General features: G+C 38.3%; 1 protein-coding gene across 7 annotated transcripts in view; it reads left to right on the top strand.

Annotated features, from left to right (window-relative positions):
- Nucleotides 1-21661, top strand: part of LOC143020621 (uncharacterized) — a 114673-nt gene that overhangs the window by 80273 nt on the left and 12739 nt on the right. The gene's annotated exons all lie outside the window — the stretch shown is intronic.

Here is a 21661-nt window from a genome sequence, read left to right on the forward strand (position 1 = left end):
AAGAAGATGGTACTCACTGTGAGGGCGATGCCGAAGAAATGTGTCCCCACTTGTGTCGCGAGGTATGAGCGCTATGCCCCTGGCTGTGCGCTCCGCAGCCAATCGCGGTCGCTATGGGTCGTGTGCAAAATGACCTGTGCCAATCACACTCTGACCCGGCGACGCGACCTGGCTTGGGGGCGTGGCCAGCTGCGCAGATGCGCGACCCGAAAAAGGACGGCTCAACCCGCGGCACAAACAAGGACACCGCGCATCGCCTCACGACAACATTATATATATATATATATATATATATGTATATATATATATATATATATATATATAACGGTATATATGTGTACATATATATATACATATATATATGTGTGTGTGTGTGTGTGTGTGTGTGTGTGTGTGTGTGTGGGTGTGTGTGTGTGTGTGTGTGTGTGTGTGTGTGTGTGTGTGTGTGTGTGTGTGTGTGTGTCTGTGTGTGTGTGCGGGTGTGTGTGTGTGTGTGTGTGTGTGTGTGTGTGTGTGTGTGTGTGTGTGTGTGTGTGTGTGTGTGTGTGTGTGTGTGTGTGTGTGTGTGTGTGTGTGTGTCTATGTGTGTGTGTGTACGTGTGTGTGTGTGTGTGTGTGTGTGTGTATGTGTGTGTGTGTGTGTGTGTGTGTGTGTGTGTGTGTGTGTGTGTGTGTGTGTGTGTGTGTGTGTGTCTGTATGTGTGTGTGTGTGTGTGTGTGTATGTGTGTGTGTGTGTGTGTGTGTGTGTGTGTGTGTGTGTGTGTGTGTGTGTGTGTGTGTGTGTGTGCGTGCGTGTGTGTGTGTGCGCGTGTGTGTGCGTGTATATATATATATATATATGTATATATACATGTATATATATACACACACACATATATATATATATATATGTATATATACATGTATATATATACATATATATATATATATATATATATATATATATATATAAAATAAACGCTTTCGAAACCGTGCCCAGATGATGATTCAAGTTTTTGTGGACGTGCCCGGTATAAGGGATTTTTCATGTGCGGTTGTACCCCAATCGTGGTCAAGAACGATAATCGTTGAGCCATGGACGATCATCGTTGAGCCGTGGACGATCATCGTTGAGCCATGGACGATCATCGATGAACCATTGACGATCATCGTTGGGCCGTGGACGATCATCGTTGAGCCGTGGATGATGATCGTTGAGCAATGGACGATCATCGTTTTGCAATGGACGATCATCGTTGAGCCGTGGACGATCATTGTTGAGTCATGAACGATCATTGTTGAGCCATGGACGTTGTTAAGTCAAGAATGATCATCGTTCAGCCGTGGACGATCATCGTTCAGCAGTGGACGATTATCGTTCAGCTGCGGACGATCATCATTCAGCCGTGGACGATCATTGTTAGGCCATGGACGCTCATCGTTGAGTCATCGACGATAATCGTTGAGCCCTGAACGATCATCGTTTTGCAATGGACGATCATCGTTGAGCCGTGGACGATCATCGTTGAGTCAAGAACGATCATTGTTGAGCCATGGACGTTATTGAGTCAAGAATGATCATCTTTCAGCCGTGGACGATCATCGTTGAGCCGTGAACGATCATCGTTCAGCCGTGGACGATCATCGTTAGGCCATGGACGCTCATCGTTGAGTCATGGACGATCATCGTTGAGCCCTGAACGATCATCGTTTTGCAATGGACGATCATCGTTGAGCCGTGGACGATCATCGTTGAGTAAAGAACGATCATCGTTAAGCCATGGTGTCGAAGTTCTCGAAGCTGCCGAAGTTCTCGAAGGTGCCGAAGTTCAAGAAGGTGCCGAAGTTCTCGAAGGTGTCGAGGATCTCGAAGTTCTCGAAAGTGCCGAAATTGTCGAAGGTGCCGAAGTTCTCGAAGGTGCTGAAGTTCTCAAAGGTGCCAAAGTTCTCGAAGGCGCCGAAGTTCGCGAAGGCGCCGAAGTTGTCGAAGGCGCCGAAGTTCTCGAAGGCGCCGAAGTTGTCGAAGGTGCCGAAGTTCTCGAAGGTGCCGAAGTTCTTGAAGGTGCCGAAGTTCTCAAAGGCGTCGAAGTTCTCGAAGGTGCCGAAGTTCTCGAAGGTGCCGAAGTTCTCGAATGTGCCGAAGCTCTCGAAGGTGCCGAAATTCTCGAAAGTGCCGAAGTTCTCGAAAGTGCCGAAGTTCTCGAAGGTCTCGAAGTTCTCGAAGGTCTCGAAGTTCTGGAAGGTCTCGAAGTTCTGGAAGGTCTGGAACTTCTGGAAGGTCTCGAAGATCTCGAAGTTCTTGGTCTTTGTATTTCTTCCGAGGTTGTAGAAAATTTCAAGAAGCACTATTACGCAGGCTACAAAAAAAAAATGTGGTAATGGTGGAAGAGGACACAGGCAATACCAGTTGTACTATTTAGAGTGTAGGTTCAAGACATTTAAAAGAAAGTACCCCAATCGTGGTCAAGGTTGGAAATTGGACACAATGCCTCTGCCCGTCGCAGCTCGGTTGAAAAGACGTAATATGCATTATTGGAAGTAAGTTGCGGATGAAAAGAAAATCAGTAAGATGGAGATCAATATGTCAGCGTCTTTAAAAGGTTTGTTACGGAAAGAGCACCGTGAAAAATTTCCTTCTTTTTACGATGAAAAGGTCAAAGAACCCCGTGATAGTGAAGCCGCCATGAAAAGGCGACAGCGACATTTCTGGGCTTGGGTGACGAAGCAAAAAAAGATTGACAAATCCACTATTTACAAAGTTCTCAGAGCACAGTTAACAGAAGAGCATAAGAAATGCCACTCCGAATATTACGAAAAGTGTAAAAACCGGCCATCTACGACATACGTCGCGGAGCAATCTATACAACAATTCCAACGTATAGTCCTTAGTTTCAATGAGATGTTACGCAATTCACCAACATACGAGTACAGTGATAGTACAATAGATGACCTGGAACCGTATAGCGGGGATATTTCTTCCGAGGTTGTAGAAAATTTCAAGAAGCACTATTACGCAGGCTACAAAATTGTTTGTGGTAATGGTGGAAGAGGACACAGGCAATACCAGTTGTATTATTTAGAGCGTAGGTTCAAGACATTTAAAAGAAACTCCCGAAAAAAAAAGGGTTCGCTATGAAGAATGTGAGGCGCCAGCAAGAAAAGAAGAGGGAGCAAAGCTTTGAAAGTAGAGTTGAGAAGAGACCTGAAAAAGATCCAAAAAGAGAAAAAACGGTTACAAGCGGAAAAGAATGAAGTGGATAATAAGCTGCGGAAAACAATGTTAGAAAAAAAAATGAAAAATAATGAATCGGAATACATCTCCCAACAAAAGAAGCGGTTGAGTGGGTCGGAGTGTTCACCAAAGGAATTGAAGGACTACACAGAGCAGGAAAACCGTGTTCTCACTGAAATGAGGAACCAACGTACAGTAATCGCCAAAAAGAAGACAGCTGAGGAAAGTAATCCGCGTGGACGTGCGCATGAGACTGTGAAGGGATCGTTAAGCGAAGCAGACAAAGAAGTGAAACTAAATGATATAGGGGTTTTGGGGGGCAGAAAGTGTAAAATATGCAATGCGCTGCTGTGGAAAAATAAGCTCCAGACAATATGTTGTAACAAGGGGCAGACGCCACTCACTATACCAACCGAGATAAAGGATAAGGTACTCAAAGATCTGTACAAAGGAAAGTCGCCGCTCTCTAAACGTTTTTTCAATAATTTAGTGGGGTTGAATAATATGTTCTCATTTACGTCTTTCTCGACTTCCAAAAAGTTGGAAAATGCAGCAGAGTCAGTGATGTCTTACAAGATTAAGGGTAGGATATATCATAGGTTGTCCACGTTGGATGCTCAGAAAATAATTCAATCTTCACCGTTTCCAGGGGCGCCGGAACGGAGAAATGATAATTCGTATTTGGACCTATACTTTTATTATGACAGAGACCAACAATTAAAGATTAGAACTGTCCGTGTAACATGAAATCCGGATGAGAAAGTCTCCAAACAAACAGTAAACCGTAGAAAAAGAGAACAAAAGGAAATAACAGAAAACCAGTCCATAATCACACTCTTCTACGATTATATGGCTGAACACAACAGTTGCCTATCTTGTATGCTCCAAGAGCTTGAGACTGCAAAGGGGTTGATTGAGGCTCACATGAAGAAGTATGATAGTGTGCCAAACGTGTCAATCACGTTAAAGTCAGCTGAGGGTGTACAAACCCGGGAACATAAGGGAGTCTATCACCTCCCGACAGCTTCTGTTGAAGTGGGGGCGATAGTCAAGTTAGACCCTGCAAAAGATCCAATGCGTATAATCATCAGTTCAATAAAAGAAGGTTCAAAGTATAGAACGCGTTTGGTCCATCACACGAATTTCTTTTGTGATAGTTTCCAGTATCCACTATTATTCCCTAACGGGGATCTTGGCTATAGTCATCAATTCAAGAAAAATAAGAAGTTAAAAATAGGGAAATGTGACAATAAAGAGAGTGATGAACCACCTTCGTTCAAACACCAATTAGAAGCCACCTCAGCGAAAACGTACGACACCCTTAGCCCTTGCATGTACTACTCATCTCTTTACATGGAACGTGAAGGTAGCTTTAACTACTTGACAAAGATGCGAAGGTTATTCCAGCAATTCGTGGTCGACAACTATGTGAAGGTTGAGTCGTTGCGGTTATCGTTCATAGAGTTTAACCAGAGTACAATACGAAAAGAACGTGCCGATATTTTGGCTGCAGACTCGGGGAAGAACGTGGGTCAAAGGGTGATAATACCTCCCACTTTCATGGGAGGACCAAGGTACATGAAGCAGCGTCAGCAAGATGCACTAACGTACGTTACAACGTACGGTTCTCCGGATTTCTTCATTACGTTCACGATGAACCCTCACTGGGAAGAGTTGAAAGATGCTGTTAGCGCTACCAGCGTAGGCGACGATGCCATATACAATCAGATACAAGACAGGCCAGATTTAGTGAGTAGGGTGTTCAAGATGAAAATAGATGCCCTCATAGATGGGTTGGTGAAGAAAAGGGTTTTCGGTGGTGTTAAGGCTCACTTATACAGTATCGAGTGGCAGAAACGAGGGCTTCCTCATACACACATTTTGTTGTGGATGGAAAAACGTGTAACTGCATCGTTGGTTGATGAAATCATATCAGCAGAGATACCGGACCCTGAAAAGGAGCCAAGGTTACACGATATTGTAACACGTAATATGATTCACGGTCCTTGCAAAGGTTTCAATGAGCAACAACCCTGTTGTCAGGGCAAAAACAGTAAAGGTGACACCTGTGGTAAGGGTTTCCCAAAAGTTTGCAGGGAAGAAATCCTATTTGGTAATAACGGATACCCTCTGTATCAATAGGTCAAGGAGGAAACTATTGTTAAGAAAGTCAAGGGGAAGGACGTCACTATCGAAAATTCGTGGGTTGTGCCCTACAATGCTTATCTTTGCCTACTCTTTGATGCTCACATTAACGTGGAGTTTGCCAACACCATAAAGTGTATCGCTTATGTTACAAAGTACCTAAACAAGGGTTGTGATCGTATCCTTTACACTAAAGAGGGTGAGGAAACGGTGAACGAGGTACAGAATTACCAGGAGGCATGTTTCGTTAATGCGAACGAGGCTATTTGGAAGATATTTAGGTTCCCGATACATAAAAATAGCCCAGCAGTGCTGTCACTAGATCTTCATTTGGAGGGAGAAAACGAGGTCTTTTACAAGGATTCGGATATTACCGAATCCCTAAACAAAAAATCGAACATAGATATACAACTCACTGCGTTTTTTTCAACTTTGTACGCAAAATAAGTTCGCAGCTGAGCTTTATTACCACCAGGTACCTAACCATTTCCTTTGGGATAAAAAATTAAACATTTGGCGAGAGCGGAAGACGTGTCAGACAACATTGGGTAGCATAAGGGCGGTTAACACCAAGACTGTAGAATTATTCTATATGAGGTTACTGCTGACGCATATAAAGGGCCCAACTTCATTTGAAGCTCTCAGAACTCACGAGGGTCGTAGATACGACACGTACCGAGAGACGGTTAAAGCTATGGGGCTCATAAATGACGAAGAGACTTGGCGGCAAACTATATTGGAAATCATCAATCACACAAATGATCGAAAAAAAGCTTCGAGAAACATACGCGAGTATGTTGGTGTTTTCAGATTTGGAAGATCAGTCTACGATTTGGAGTGAGACTAAGGACCTTTTTTCAAGTGATTTCCTTCATCAGTCCGATTTGAAAGACTATAACGATGAGATTTATCTCAATGCTCTTGACGCTATACAGGAACACATTTGGAACTGTGGAGGAAAAGATATCACAGAGTATGGGCTGCCCAAGAGTAGAAACAGGGAAAAAAAAAAAAAGTTGAGCAACGTCATTCGTCGGGAACGGTCGTACAACAAAGAAAAACTCTTGAAGGAAGTTAACGATAAGTTAACTATCATGAACATTAAACAGAGGCATTGTTACGATGTCATAATGTTAAGGATAAAGAACGCTAATAAGAGCATGAATAATGGGGTGTTTTTGAATGCTCCAGGTGGCACCGGTAAGTCATTTGTGCTTAACATTTTATTGGACTCTGTCCGTTCCATGGGGAAGATAGCTTTGGCTGTAGTTTCTTCTGGGATTGCTGCTACTGTTTTGCACGGTGGTAGAACAGCTCATAACATGTTCAAGATACCCCTAATGGAATACAATGAAGTGAGAACATATGGCATCAAGAAGAATATCGATTTAGCACAGCTTATGAATATGACATCATTGATAGTCTGGGATGAAGTTGTTATGGCAAACAAGAACACTTTGGAGTCATTGGATATCACTTTGAGAGACATAACCGGTAACGACGCTTTCATGGGAGGAATAGTGTTTGTGTGTGCTGGGGGCTTCAGGCAAATCTTACTTGTCATTCGAGGTGGTGGAAAGGATGACGAACTTGGGTATTGCATCAAGTCAAGTGGCTTTTGGGAAGACCTTATCAAAATCGAACTTACCGAAAATGTGAGGCTGAAAACTACAGACCAAGAAAACAAGAAATTTGCACGATCCTTATTGTTGTTGGGGCAGGGACAAAGTGACCCTACTAAACTACCAAAAAAATTCGGAATAATGACTCGGAGTCGGGAAGAATTAATTGGTCAAGTTTACGGGGGTCTCTCCGATAATGTTCTTAACAAACGTTTTTTGGAGAGTAGGGTGATAGTAAGCCCTACAAATAACGACGTAGACGCAACCAACGACATTGTGTATGACATGTTTGAAGGAAGGGAGAAAACATTCCTAAGTATTGATACTCCGATTGAAATAGGTTCGGATATACAGACCTCTGTTTTAAATGCCATAGACACCCCTTCTATCCCTTTGCATAAATTGCGGATTAAGGTTGGTTGCGTGGTAATGGTTATGGGAAACATTACCCCTCCCAATTTGTGTAATGGTACGCAATTGATGGTCACCAACTTTGAAAAGAACACTATCGTTGGCAAGATTCTAGGGGGAACGTATTCAGGAGAACAGACCGTAATCCCCAGGATAACACTCGAGTCCACGGATTCAAGTATCCCCTTCAAGCGCAAGCAGTTCCCTGTCAAGTTGAGTTTTGCCATGACAATTAACAAGTCGCAAGGGCAAACGTTTGAAAAATGTGGACTTATGCTAGATGGCACCCAGTGCTTCGCACATGGACAATTGTACGTTGCGTGTTCCCTTGTTACGAGTTGGGATTCACTATACTACTATACTGGGTGGAAGAAGGTTAAAGACAGTGAATGTCGAAGAATGCCTACCAACGTAGTATATAAAGAGTTATTCTTTACCCAAGATGTGCCAGTAGAGCCCGAACAGCAATCAAGGGTGGTGACCGAACACTCGTACGACGCAGCGATAGCAGAAGAAGAACCTGATCAGTCGATGGTAGTAATCCCTCCAATATCGGAAAAAGAGGCAATCGATATGGTACTCCCAGACTACACTTATGACAGTGAAGAAGATGAGAAACCGACAACCCCTGAAAGTACTGTAAAAGAAGAAATAGAGGCTATGCAACGTAAACTTGGACATAAACTTAACAATATCAACGAGGCTGTAAATTTGCAACGTAAACTTGATCATAAATTTGACAATATCAACGAGGCTGTAAATAAGTTGTTGGAGGCATCGGGTGAGAAGCCTACTCAAGAGGGAAGATCGTTGACACCCAAGTGGAAAAGAGAAGGTGATGAGACAGAAGATGAACCTATAAAGCGTGTGAAGATAGATGATAAGGCTGTTTCAGATAAATAAAGCAATCGGAATAAAAAAAAAATGTGCGGAGCGCACTGCGAGCGAAATGAGCGACCCGCGTAGCGGGTCTTGCCGAAGGCCAAGCAACCCTGGCGTAAGGCAGGTGCTTGTATATATATATATGTCCATATATATATATATATATATATATATTGTGTGTGTGTGTGTGTGTGTGTGTGTGTGTGTGTGTGTGTGTGTGTGTGTGTGTGTGTGTGTGTGTGTGTGTGTGTGTGTGTGTGTGTGTGTGTGTGTGTGTGTGTGTGTGTGTGTTTGTTTGTGTGTGTGTGTGTTTATGTATATATATATATATATATATATATATATATATATATATATATATATATATATGTATATATATGTCTATCTCTGAAGTGTATCGCCAGGGACGGCGCGTATCATACCCAAATTATTTTAGACGGCTAACTCGGGGCTCGAACCAAGGCATTGGTTGACGCCAGACTAATCTCCAGGAGATCAGTAAACTATTGGTCTGGCGTCAAACGAAACCTCTGTTCGAACCCCGAGGTGATTGCCGGAAATTATATATATATACATATATATATATATATATATATATATATATATATATATATATATATATATATATATATATACATATATATATATATATATATATATATATATATATAATTGAGAAATTCGCTAGTGAACAGCGACATCAATCAGTTCATTTTAAGACCGTCGCACAAAGGATTCGACCCAACTGATCTGATTCAAAGTGTCTCCATTGTCAGTCGCCTTTATCCACTAAGCCACCGATGGTCTAAAACTCTATGAACTCAGAACGCTACTGGTTCCCGGGATTTAGAAAGGTTGTTAACTGCCACCCAAATTCCTGTTTCACCATAGAGTCACACTCGCGGCAGGGGGTAAGGATCAGGACAAATCACTTTCACGCCTATCGCCATTGTAACTACATGAGAAGTTCGCTAGTGAACACCGACATCAATCAGATCATTTTTATGACTGTCGCGCAGTGAAGATAATTATTTCCATGGATTTAATGAGGGGGAAGATGACAACCTTCCTCGATTAGGAAGTTTAGAGGAAAAACTAGTGAAAATAAACGAACAGTGCGAGGTTAGGATCAGTCAACATACATGGATTACACAAAGAGTTGATAAATTGAAAGAACTAAAGATGGAAGAATAATAATAAAGATGGAATAATAATAATAAAGAGAATAAAGAGTCCATAGCAAAAGAGGAACAGGGTTAGAGAAAGGCCCAAGAGTATGACAAAATTAAATTTAGAGATATGGTAAAACAAATTAAAGAACAAACTAAGGACACATTCATTAAAGTAATGAGAGAGAAGGAGAATATAGTAAGAGACTTAGCGGATAAAAAGAAATATATAATTATATTAGGAATGGAAGAAAAGCATAACCCAAATAGGACTACAAGAGTAAAGGAGGAGAAGGAAAAAGTAAACAAGATATTGGAAGTCGTTCAAGAAGATGAACACGAAACAGGGGGAAAAATAGAAAAAATATATAGAATAGGGAAATATAATATATATAAGACCAGACCAACTAAGGTTAAATTCAGGTCACAAATGACAACAGATAACATCTTAGCAAAAAACATGGAAACTAGCAAAAAGTGATCAGTACAAACATGTATGGATAAAAAGATAAATTAATAAAGAGGAAAGAGAGGAAGAGAAAATAAAAAGAACAGAAGCTAGGAAAAAAACGAGAACAGATCAGAGTCAGACAAAGAGAAATTATATTGGAGAGTAGTGGATATGGAAGCGAGGAAATGGTTCATAGCAGAGAAAAATTGAAGGCAAACAGAAAATAGGATCGAGGTAGCAGAAAATTAAAAGTGTCTTACACAAATATGGATGGCTTGATAACAGGTTTGAATGAACTGAATGATTACCTGAAGGAAAAAGAACCTGACATAATGGGAATTGTGGGGACAAAATTGAAAGGTCCACTACCACCAAACAGTGTAGGATATGGTGCATATAATTATTGGATTAGAAACAAGGGGGTGGAGTTATGTTCTTGACTAAGAAGGATATAAATGTGAGGAATGTCACATATGGAAAGAATGGAATCTATTATGATGGAAGTGGAGGACAGGGATGGGAAGAGCAGGAAGTTTGTGGTAAATTATGTGCCTCTTAAAACAAGGAAGATGTAGGAAGAATAGTTGTAATTGGTGACTTTAATTGTAAAGAAATCTGCTGGGAGGAGATGACAGTGAAGGGAGGAGATGACCTATGTGGAAATGTACTATTTGATATGATTATAGAACATAAAATGACGCAATGGATAGAAGAGAATACTAGGTACAGAAATGAGGAAGAACCATCGAAACTGGACCTAATAATCACACCAGAACCTGAAATAGTGGACAAGATTGAATATAAAACAATAATAAGTCAAAATGACCACATATTGATTGGTCTGGAAGTAAATGAGGAAAAATACATGGGAAAAAACGAACAATGTAGAAAGGGAAGATTGATGTATGGATTTTTTTTTTTTTTTTTAATATAAGAGAATTCTTTCAAAAAGCAGACTAGGAAAGGATACACAAGGAAGAAACAACAGTAAAGTATAAATGGAATATTTTGACAAAAAATTATAAAGAAGGAGTGGAAAAGAATGTTCCAAGATAAAAAACAAGAAAAAGGCTATATAAAGTGTTGGTCCAACAAAAAATATAGGGAGTTAAAAGACAAAAGGGATAAAGCTTGGATAAAATGGAAGAAAGACACAAGACCTGAAAAATGAAAATTGGTGACTTTAATTGTAAAGAAATCTGCTGGGAGGAGATGACAGTGAAGGGAGGAGATGACCTATGTGGAAATGTACTACTTGATATGATTATAGAACATACAATGACGCAATGGATAGAAAAGAATACTAGGTACAGAAATGAGGAAGAACCATCGAAACTGGACCTAATAATCACACCAGAACCTGAAATAGTGGACAAGATTGAATATAAGACAATAATAAGTAAAAATTACCACATATTGATTGGTCTGGAAGTAAATGAGGAAAAATACATGGTAAAAAACGAACAATGTAGAAAGGGAAGATTGATGTATGGATTTTTTTTTTTTTTTTTTTTTTTTTTGATATAAGAGAATTCTTTCAAAAAGCAGACTAGGAAAGGATACACAAGGAAGAAACAACAGTAAAGTATAAATGGAGTATTTTGACAAAAATTATAAAGAAGGAGTGGAAAAGAATGTTCCAAGATAAAAAACAAGAAAAGGGCTATATAAAGTGTTGGTCTAACAAAAAATATAGGGAGTTAAAAGACAAAAGGGATAAAGCTTGGATAAAATGGAAGAAAGACAAAAGACCTGAAAAATGAAAATATATATTAGTTATAGAAATCAGTATGTACAAGTGTGCAGAGAAGGAAAGAGAAAATACGAAAAAGATATCATCGAAAAATGTAGAGATCAACCAAAACTAGTTTATAGATTAGTAAACAAGAAACTGAAAAACAAACAAGAATTGGTGAAACTGCGACAAGGAGGAATTGAATAAACAGAGGAAATAGAAATGGCAGAAATTATGAACAAGCACTTTAAATCGGTGTTTATGAGAGAGAATATCCAACTTAGAGACGTCGGGTGGGAGGAGAAAGTCCCCCCTATGAAAGAGATGGAAGGAACAAGGAAAGAAATAATGAATCACTTGAGTAGTCTCGATGTCAGAAAATCGCATGGACCAGATAAAATGGCAAACTGGATTTTGAGAGAATACGGGAGCGAACTAACAGACAAAATACATAGTCTAATAAGCGGTTCATTGAAAGAAGGAAAAGTTCAAGAAGATTGGAAAAGAGCAAACATAGTACCAATATATAAAGGGAGAAACAAGGAAGGCCCTACTAACTATAGACCGGTCTCTCTTACAAGTACGATAGCTAAAATTTGTAAAACAATTATCAAAATTAGATTGGTAATGCATTTGGAAAAAAACAAACAAACAAAAAACAATGTATTGAATCCAAGACAGTTTGGATTTAGACAAGGACGATCATGGGTTACAAACTTAATGTATTTCTATTCAAGGCTAATAGATGTAATACAAGAAAGAGATGGATTGGCTGATTTTACATTTCTAGACCTGAAAAAAAAAGATTAGATAAGGTGCCACATAACAAATTGCTAAAGAAATTAGAAATTGCAGGAGAAATACAGGTTGAACTGCTGAAGTGGATACAAGACGTCTTGCATGAAAGAAAAATGAGAGTGGTGATAAGTGACAAACATTCTAATTGGGATGAAGTGATTAGTGGAGTTCCACAAGGAACAGTTCTGGCCCTAATAATGTTTGTTTTATATATTAATGATGTGGATAAAGGAATTGAAAGTTGTGTGCTTCTTTGCGGACGATGCAATTTAAAAAAAAAAAAGTGAACACTGTAGAAGATTCAGAGTCGCTGCAGAGTGATCTCAATAAAGCATGGGAATGAAGTAGGTAGTAGGAGTTGGAATTCAACATTAAGAAGTGTAGTATAATGAAATTTGGAAAAAGCAAAAAAAGAATAGTGGAATCATATAAATTGGGAGAAGAAGAAAATTAAAAAGTAGAAAATGACAAGGATCTGGGAGTCATTATTATGAATATGTCCCCTGAGAAACATATAAACAAAATTTTTGGAGAAACTTATAATTTAATAAGCACAATCAAAGTGGCATTTACATACCTGGACGAAGAAATGATGAAGAAGATACTAGTCACTTTGATAAGATCAAAATTGGAGCATGCAGCGACATGCATATATACATAATATATATATATATATATATATATATATATATATATGTGTGTGTGTGTGTGTGTGTGTGTGTGTGTGTGTGTGTGTGTATACATATTATATATATATATGTATATATATATATATATATATATATATATATATATATATATATGTGTGTGTGTGTGTGTGTGTGTGTGTGTGTGTGTGTGTGTGTGTGTGTGTGTGTGTGTGTGTGTGTGTGTGTGTGTGTGTGTGTGTGTGTGTGTAAGTATATATATATATATATGTATATGTATATATATATGATATATATATATATATATATATATATATATATATATATGTGTGTGTGTGTATATATATATATATGTATATATCAAATCAGCCATCCTGAGTCCACTGCTGAACAATGGCCTCCTTCATAGCATTCCATGATTTACACTACCGTGCCATCCTCTGTCACGTCACTCGAACTTCTCGATCTCTTCTCTCCATCTTCTGTCTGGTCTTCCTCTTCCACGCTTCCCATCTCGCGGCGTCCACTCAGTAACACACCTGCTCCATCGCTCATCAGTCGTTCGCACTAACTTACCTGCTCAGTTCCACTTCTTCTCTTTTACTGCTTCCACAATATCTTTCACTCTAGTCTGCTCTCTCACTCAACTTGCTCTCTTTCAGTCTCTCAGCGTTATTCCCATCATTGATCTCTCCATTCTCCTCTGTGCTGTCCTTAGTTTTGTTTCCATTACCTTTGTTAGTTTCCAAGTCTCACACCCGTGGATTATTGCTGGTAGAATGCATTGATTTTAAACTTTATGGTTCAAACCTAAAGGTAGAGAGACTCTCAAGATCTTATTATACTTAACAAGCACTTTCCAACCAATTGTAATGCGTCTTTAAATTTCATTATCACGATCTTTCGTCACTTTCACCATCTGGCCTAAATAATTATACTCTTCAACTTCCTCAAGAATCTCATCATCAATTACACTCTCGTTACTTTGAACTTTCGTGTTGGACATTACTCTGGTTTTACTTTTATTAATTTTTAAACCTACTTTGACACTTTCATTGTTTAGATCATTCAGCATATCTTGTAAGTCTTCTGGTTTTTCTGAAATAAGAATAATGTCATTCTCAAATCTTAGGTGGTTCAAATATTCGCCATTAATCTTTAAACCTTTCTTTTCCCAACTCAATCTTCTGAAAATATCTTCCAAGTAGGCTATAAATAATTTCGGTGAAATTGTATCGCCTTGCCGTACTCCTTTCTCGATCTTGATCTTTTCTATATCTTTATGTAGTCGAATTATAGCGGTACCTTTCGCATAAATATTTTCTAAAACTTTTACGATCTGTTCGTTTGCACCCTGCTTGCGTATCGACTTTTGTATTCCTATTTGTTCTACCGAGTCAAAGGCCTTCTCGTAATCTACAAAAGCTAAACACAGAGGTATATCGTATTCTGTCGTTTTCTCGATTAGTTGGTTTATCGCCTGCAAATGATCTAGGGTCGAATATCCGCTCCTAAAGCCTGCCTGTTCTCTTGGTTGGTTTCCATCTAAAACTTGACTCAGTCTATTTGTAAGGATCTTGGAGAATACTTTATATACATTTGATAGCAAGCTAATCAGTCGATAGTTACAAAGGTCCTTTTGGTCTCCTTTTTTATGAAGCAAAATCACTATAGCATTGCACCACGCTTTCTTCACGTAAGCTCTGGATGTACAACACAGCTAATTTAATATGAACTAATTTCCCTGCGTCTTTCAACAGATCTATCAATATACCATCTTCCCTAGGTGCTTTTCCTCGTTTCATAGTTCTTAGAGCAAATTCTATTTCTTCTTTTGTAATCTCTGTTACACTACTAAGGTCTATACATGTATTTACTGATTCAACTACAGTCTTCGACGAGTAAAGCTTCTGGTAAAATTCATCTACTCTTTTTACCATTTTGTCTCTACATTTAACTATTTCTCTATTTCTATCTTTCAAACATATCATTTGCTGTCTTCCTAAAGCATGTTTACACTCGTTCATTTTAATACTTTTACCCTTTCAAATAGTTTCCCCTATTTCATCAATGTTTCTCTTTCTTTCTCTAATCAGCGTGCTGGGCCCATACATATATATATATATATATATATATATATATATATATATATATATATATATATATGTATGTATGTATATGTATATATATATATATATATATATATATATATATATATATATATATGTATATCAGATAATTTATATGATCGTTGCGCAGAGGATTCAAACCTACTGCTCTGGCGCCTAAGAGGCTCCCAAGTCAGTGCCTTAAACCGCTCAGCTGAGTGGTCTAAGGCACTGACTTGGTAAGTTCAAATCCTTTGCGCAACGATCATATAAATTATCTGATTGATGTCGCTGTCCATTAGCGAATGATTCCATATATATATATATATATATATATATATATGTATATATATATATATAGATATACATATATATATGTATATATGTATATGTATATATATGTATATGTATATATATATGTATAAATGTATATATGTATATGTATTTATGTATATGTATTTACGTATATATATATATATATATATGTATGTATATACATATTTATGTATATATATATATATACCAAGGACTACTATTACACAGGACGTGCGCACCCAGATCCCTGGGTCCGCTAGCGCAGGCCATTGCTTTCTTTGTAACCTAACATTTTATATTGGGCAAATATATCAATACTAGAAACCTAATATTGTATATAGGACAAATATATCAACTACTGACTTATTCAATGCAGTATAAGTTAATATAAACTTTTATAGTGAAATAAGAAAATATTTTTAAGGCACTGTTATCCTATGAAATGCCGATTTTAGCCGGACTGAACAGGTATTTTTGTATGAGGTTGGTGGACAGCAGGGTAGGCGATTTTTTTTTTTTTTTTCAAAAAATAAAATAAAAATTGATAGGAGTTATTTGATTTAAATAGATTTTTTAAATAGATTTTAAATATTGTGGGATTGCTATCTGATATGCGATCTGATTGTTAAAAGACATGTTTAGCATATCAATATAAGGAGCAGTGTTATATAGACTTGCCACAAGTATACAAGGAACGGTATAAGCCGTATGTGAGGACGGTATGCTCAAGTTCACTCAATTCCTCCAAGAGTTTTCTCATCTTGGTGACATTTGCTGCATTGTCTGTCACAACACTTCCAATGTGACAACCAGAATCTTGTTCAGCCTTCTTGATCAAATTTTGTACAAGTTGTAGAAGATATTCAGCAGTGTGAGGTTTCCTTGATGTGTCTATTGTGTCAACTAAATAAATCTGACCAGTGGATGTTTTTAGAGTGACACATATTATGGGCTCATTATGGATGTTAGACCACCCATCAATTGAAAGACATACAGTTTCATTATTCAGGTCATCTGCACACTTTTTATATTCCTTTTCATACACAAGATCCAAGTACTTATCAGCAATATCTTTTCTGGATGGAGGAATATAACCTGGCCTTAGGTTTTGAACCATCTTGAGAAACTGAGGATGCTGAACAAGACGAAATGGTGAATTTGTAGCAAGTATAATTCTTGCAACTTCTTTGTCAAGATTTTCCTTTTGAGAGGCTGAAGTTTTTATGATAAATCTGTCCAGAGATGTTGATGACTTTATTTAGATGAAAATTATTTAGCAGAAGTGGCGCCTGTGGAGGAGTCTGATAGTGACCTTTGTAATGGTGGAGTCAGGTTTGCAGATAATTCAGGTGGAGACGATGATGAAGGGATTAAAGCTGTTGATACAGATCCTGAAATGGAAACAGAAAGTTTTAGCATATTGCATAATTTAAAAATTAATAAATAAATGAATGAATACAGAGTGATTTAGGCTACTTTTGAGTACAGTAGTTATTGTTTTAGATAATGATCATATTCACACAAGCCACTAAATTATTTGGAAATAATTGACAGGATATGAAATAGGTGGGCTTGGAATTCAGCCCACACAGGATTCAGTCCACTTTTAAATTCACTAAAAATAATGGGTTAGTTGGGTTAGGTTAGGCTAAATCCCTTTGGGCTGAATCCCATGTGGGTTGAATTCCAATGGAACCTATGAAATATATTACACAGTGTTGAATGAAATGAATAACAATCATCTAGGCCCCAAAGTTAAGTGGATACAGTATATTAGTGATATAGTCATTACCCAAATTTAGAAGTAATGAAGTTGAAGTATCATCTCTTTAGGCCTTCACATTTTTATTGCACATGCTCTCCATTGTTCACCAACTTTATATAGTTGCGTATGAAAAGGGAGAAATGCTCACAATATAAGTAAAATTACTTACCTGGGTCATCAATTTCTTCTTCTTTTTGAAACTTGTAGGCTTATACCATTCCTTGTATGCTTGTGGCAAGTCTATATAACACTGCTCCTTATATTGATAGCAATCCCACAATATTTAAAATCTATTAAAAAAATATTTAAATCAAATAAATCTGATTTAAAAAAATCGATTTTTTTTTTTATATTTTCTAAAAAGATTAAAAAAAAAAAAAATCGCCAACCCAGGTGTCCACTAACCTCATACAATAATACCTGTTAAGTCCGGCTAAAACTAGTATTTCAAAGCATAGCAGTGCCTTAAGAATATTTTCTTATTTTACTATAAAAGTTAATATTAACTTATACTGCATTGAATAAGTCAATATTTGATATATTTGTCCTATATACAATGTTAGGTTTCTAGTTTTGATATATTTGCCCAATATAAAATGTTAGGTTACAAAGAAAGCAATGGCCTCCGCTAGCGGACACAGGAATCTGGGTCCGCACGTCCTGCGTAATAGTAGTCCTTGATATATATTTATATATATATATATATATATATATATATATATAAATATATATATATATATATATATGTATATATAAGTATATATATCATACAGACACACACACACACACACACACACACACACACATTTATATATATATATATATATATATATATATATATATATATATATATTGGAAGTAGGCCATTAATAATGCATACTTTGTTAAAGTCAACAGCTGAAATAGCATTATTCTGTTTATAGAATTTTATTTCTATGTTACGCACCAATGTGCGGTCGTCTGGATGCAGATTTCTGAGTAGAGTACTGAAGTCCATGGTGTTTTCCTCTAGACGTCTTTCGGCCCTAACTGGCCATCTTCAGGTGTTGTCTGGTTAAATTGTTGACAAAGAATGACGCTTTTTGGTCGTATGATGGTATATATCGGCGGAGAGCGGAGTGCTGAAACGTCCGCCCGCCAATCAGCGCGCGGGATGCATCCTTTGATAACGACGTTTCAGGCTGCTGCTGGATATTGATAGCAGGTTTTTGGTTGTAAATTAGCACCGCTTCTGTCATCTTTAGTCTTCTGGTGTCGTTATTTCTTTCAATGATGGTGGTGGTGCCTTCCATATGGTACCTTCTAAGTGCTAGTCCATGCTCGTACAGGTAGTGTCTTCTTATGGCGCCGTCCTGCAGATGTGCTGAAATTTTCTTTGACAGTGTTGTAGTGGTGACGCCGATGTACCGAGAATTTAGGCGACTGCAGTCACCACTGGAACATATGGATAGGTACACGACGTTCACCTCTTGCATTTCACTTCTCTTAGGGAGGCAGCTATTCTTTACGACTAACTTGGATGTCCTTCTTGCTTTAAAGTAAATGATGAGGTCGATTTTTGAAGATGGGTCGGTGGGTGTGACGTTCTTATAATATATATATATATGTATATATATATATATATATATATATATATATATGTATGTATGTATGTAAGTATATGTATGTATATATATATATGTATATATATACATATATATGTATGCATGTATGTGTGTATGTATGTATATGTATGTATGTACATATACATATAAGTATATGAATATATATATATATATATATATATATATATATATGCATGTATGTATGTATGTATGTATGTATGTATGTATGTATGTATGTATATGTATACATATATATATATATATATATATATGAATATATATATATTATACATATATATATATATATATATATATATATATATATATATATATATATATATATATTTCCGTCTGGGGTATTGGCTGCTTGTTATTGTGGCAAAGTAGCATGCAGTTGATACTTTAGGGTCTATATGGGGCGCCCCTACTGACCAGTGCCACACATCATTTTGTCTGTGATAGAGGAAAACTCTGTTCATAGAGAAATGACACTTTTATGCTACGACTGTCCCTCCGTTATGCTCTCCCCCAACCCCTTGCTGCTGTCCTGTACCATTTCTCTGAGTATTCTTTTTCTGTTATGGGGGAATTCCCTGTGGTGGGGGAAAAGAATACTGCCACCAATTATTCCCACTTGGATCGTAAGAGGCGAGAAGAAAGGGACGGGGATTGGGACTAGGCATCCTTCTCCTTGTAGCCCCACAAGGGACATTCCTAAACAAAAAAGAGAAGGCATAAGAGGGTCTGGAAGTTCTCGGACCAGCACCCTAAGGTTTGGGTCTTTTAATGTGCGTGGATGTGGTACAGATGAGAGTAAAAGGGAAGAGATAGGTAGTATGTTTGAGAGAAGAAAGATGTATGTATTGGCTTTGAGTGAAACTAAGTTGAAAGGGAGGGGTGAGTGTAAGTTTGGGAGTGTAAGTGGGAGGTTATCAGGAGTGAAGAGAGGGCGAGGGAAGGAAGGGGTGGCTATTCTAATAAGTGAAGAGATAGGTAAACGTGTAGTGGAGTGGAAAGAGGTTTCCTCAAGGATAATGTGGATGAAGGTGAAACTGGGGAAAGAGATGTGGGTCTTTGTAAGTGCATATGGGCCTCGCAGTCAGAAGAGTGTAGAAGAAAGGGAGGTCTTTTGGATAGATTTAAATGAGTGCATAGAGGATTTAGGAAGAAATGTCAATGTAATAGTACTGGGAGACCTTAATGCTAGGGTAGGAAATGGTCCAATCGATGGAGTGGTTGGGAAATGTGGAGTTCCAGGAAAGAATCGTAGTGGAGAGTTGATGGTGGAAATGTGTCTAGAGAGTTGATGATAGCAAATACAATGTTTCGGAAGACAGTCAAGCATAAGTACACATGGGAGAGGGTGGTGGATGGAAGGGTGGTAGATAGAGCGCTAATGGATTATGTAGTGGTAAGTAGGATTATGATAGGAAGAGTTAAGGATGTACATGTGCTCAGGGGAGAGGGTGGGGGAATATCAGATCATTTTATGTGTGGAAGGTAAGTTGAGAGTGGAGGATAGATGGAGAAAGAGGAAAGGGACAAAAGGTAGGGAGGTTCTTAGAGTGAACTCCTTGAATGAAAAGGAAAAGGAGAAGGAGTACGGAAAGAAGCTGAAGGAGGAGTGGGAGGGAGTGAAGGATAGAGTAGAGCTGGGTGTGGAGGAGGAATGGGGATGGTTCAAGGAGGGAGTCATAAAGTGTGCAAGGATTGTGTGTGGAACAAGAAGGACAGGGGGAAATAGAAGAAAGGGTAGTGAATGGTGGGATGAGGAAACAAAGAAAGTTGTAGAAGAGAAGAAGCGAGCATTCACAGATTGGTTACAAAATAGGACGAGGGAGTCATATGAGAGGTACAAAGAAAAGAAAAGAGAAGTAAAACAAAAGGTAAATGTTGCAAAGAGGAGAGCAGATGTGAAATGGGGTAAGAGTATGACAGAAATTTTTGAAAGTAATAAATAGATGTTTTGGAAAGAAATTAAGAGAGGAAGAGGAGGCGAATCAAGTACAGAAGAAAAGGTAAAAGGTGCAGATGGAGGGATGATAATGGAAGAGAAGGCAGTAAGGGAAAGATGGGCAGAATATTTTAGGGAGTTGCTAAATGTGAAGGAGGATAGGGAGGGAAAGATAGCCGTAGTGGGAAATGCGAAGAATATGAGAGTGAGGAGTGAGGAGAATGGAGGAGAAATAAGGAAGGATGAGGTGAAGGCAGTTGTTAAGATGATGAAAGCAGGTAAGGCACCTGGTCTGGATGGATGCCATGCAGAATGTCTTAAAAAAGGAGGTACAGTGATGGTGGACTGGTTGGTGAGGTTATTTAATGTTTGCTGGAGAGAGGGTACAGTGCCGGAGGACTGGAGGAGTGCCTGTATAGTTCCTCTTTACAAGGGAAAAGGGGACAAGTGTGAATGTAGTAGTTTCAGAGAGATTAGCTTGTTAAGTGTAGTTGGGAAGGCTTATGGGAGGATCTTGATTGAGAGGATTAGGAGAGGAACAGAAGGAGTAATTGGTGAGGAACAGTGTGGATTTAGGACAGGTAGAGGTTGTGTAGATCAGATCTTTGTGGTAAGACAGATATATGAGAAAGCTATAGGAAAGGGGAAGGATGTTTTTTGGGCTTTTATGGATCTGGAAAAGGCTTATGATAGGGTAGACAGAAAGGCACTGTTGGAGGTTATGCATATATACGGGATAGGAGGAAAGCCTCTGGGAGCTATCAAGAGTTTTTATGAGAGTAGTAGAGCTTGTGTCAGGATTGGAGGAGAGAGTGAGTGGTTCGAGGTAAAGGTGGGACTTCG

This window comes from Oratosquilla oratoria, chromosome 40 (genome assembly GCF_046742065.1).
Source record: "Oratosquilla oratoria isolate Oo_2021 chromosome 40, ASM4674206v1, whole genome shotgun sequence".
NCBI classification, from domain to species: domain Eukaryota; kingdom Metazoa; phylum Arthropoda; class Malacostraca; order Stomatopoda; family Squillidae; genus Oratosquilla; species Oratosquilla oratoria.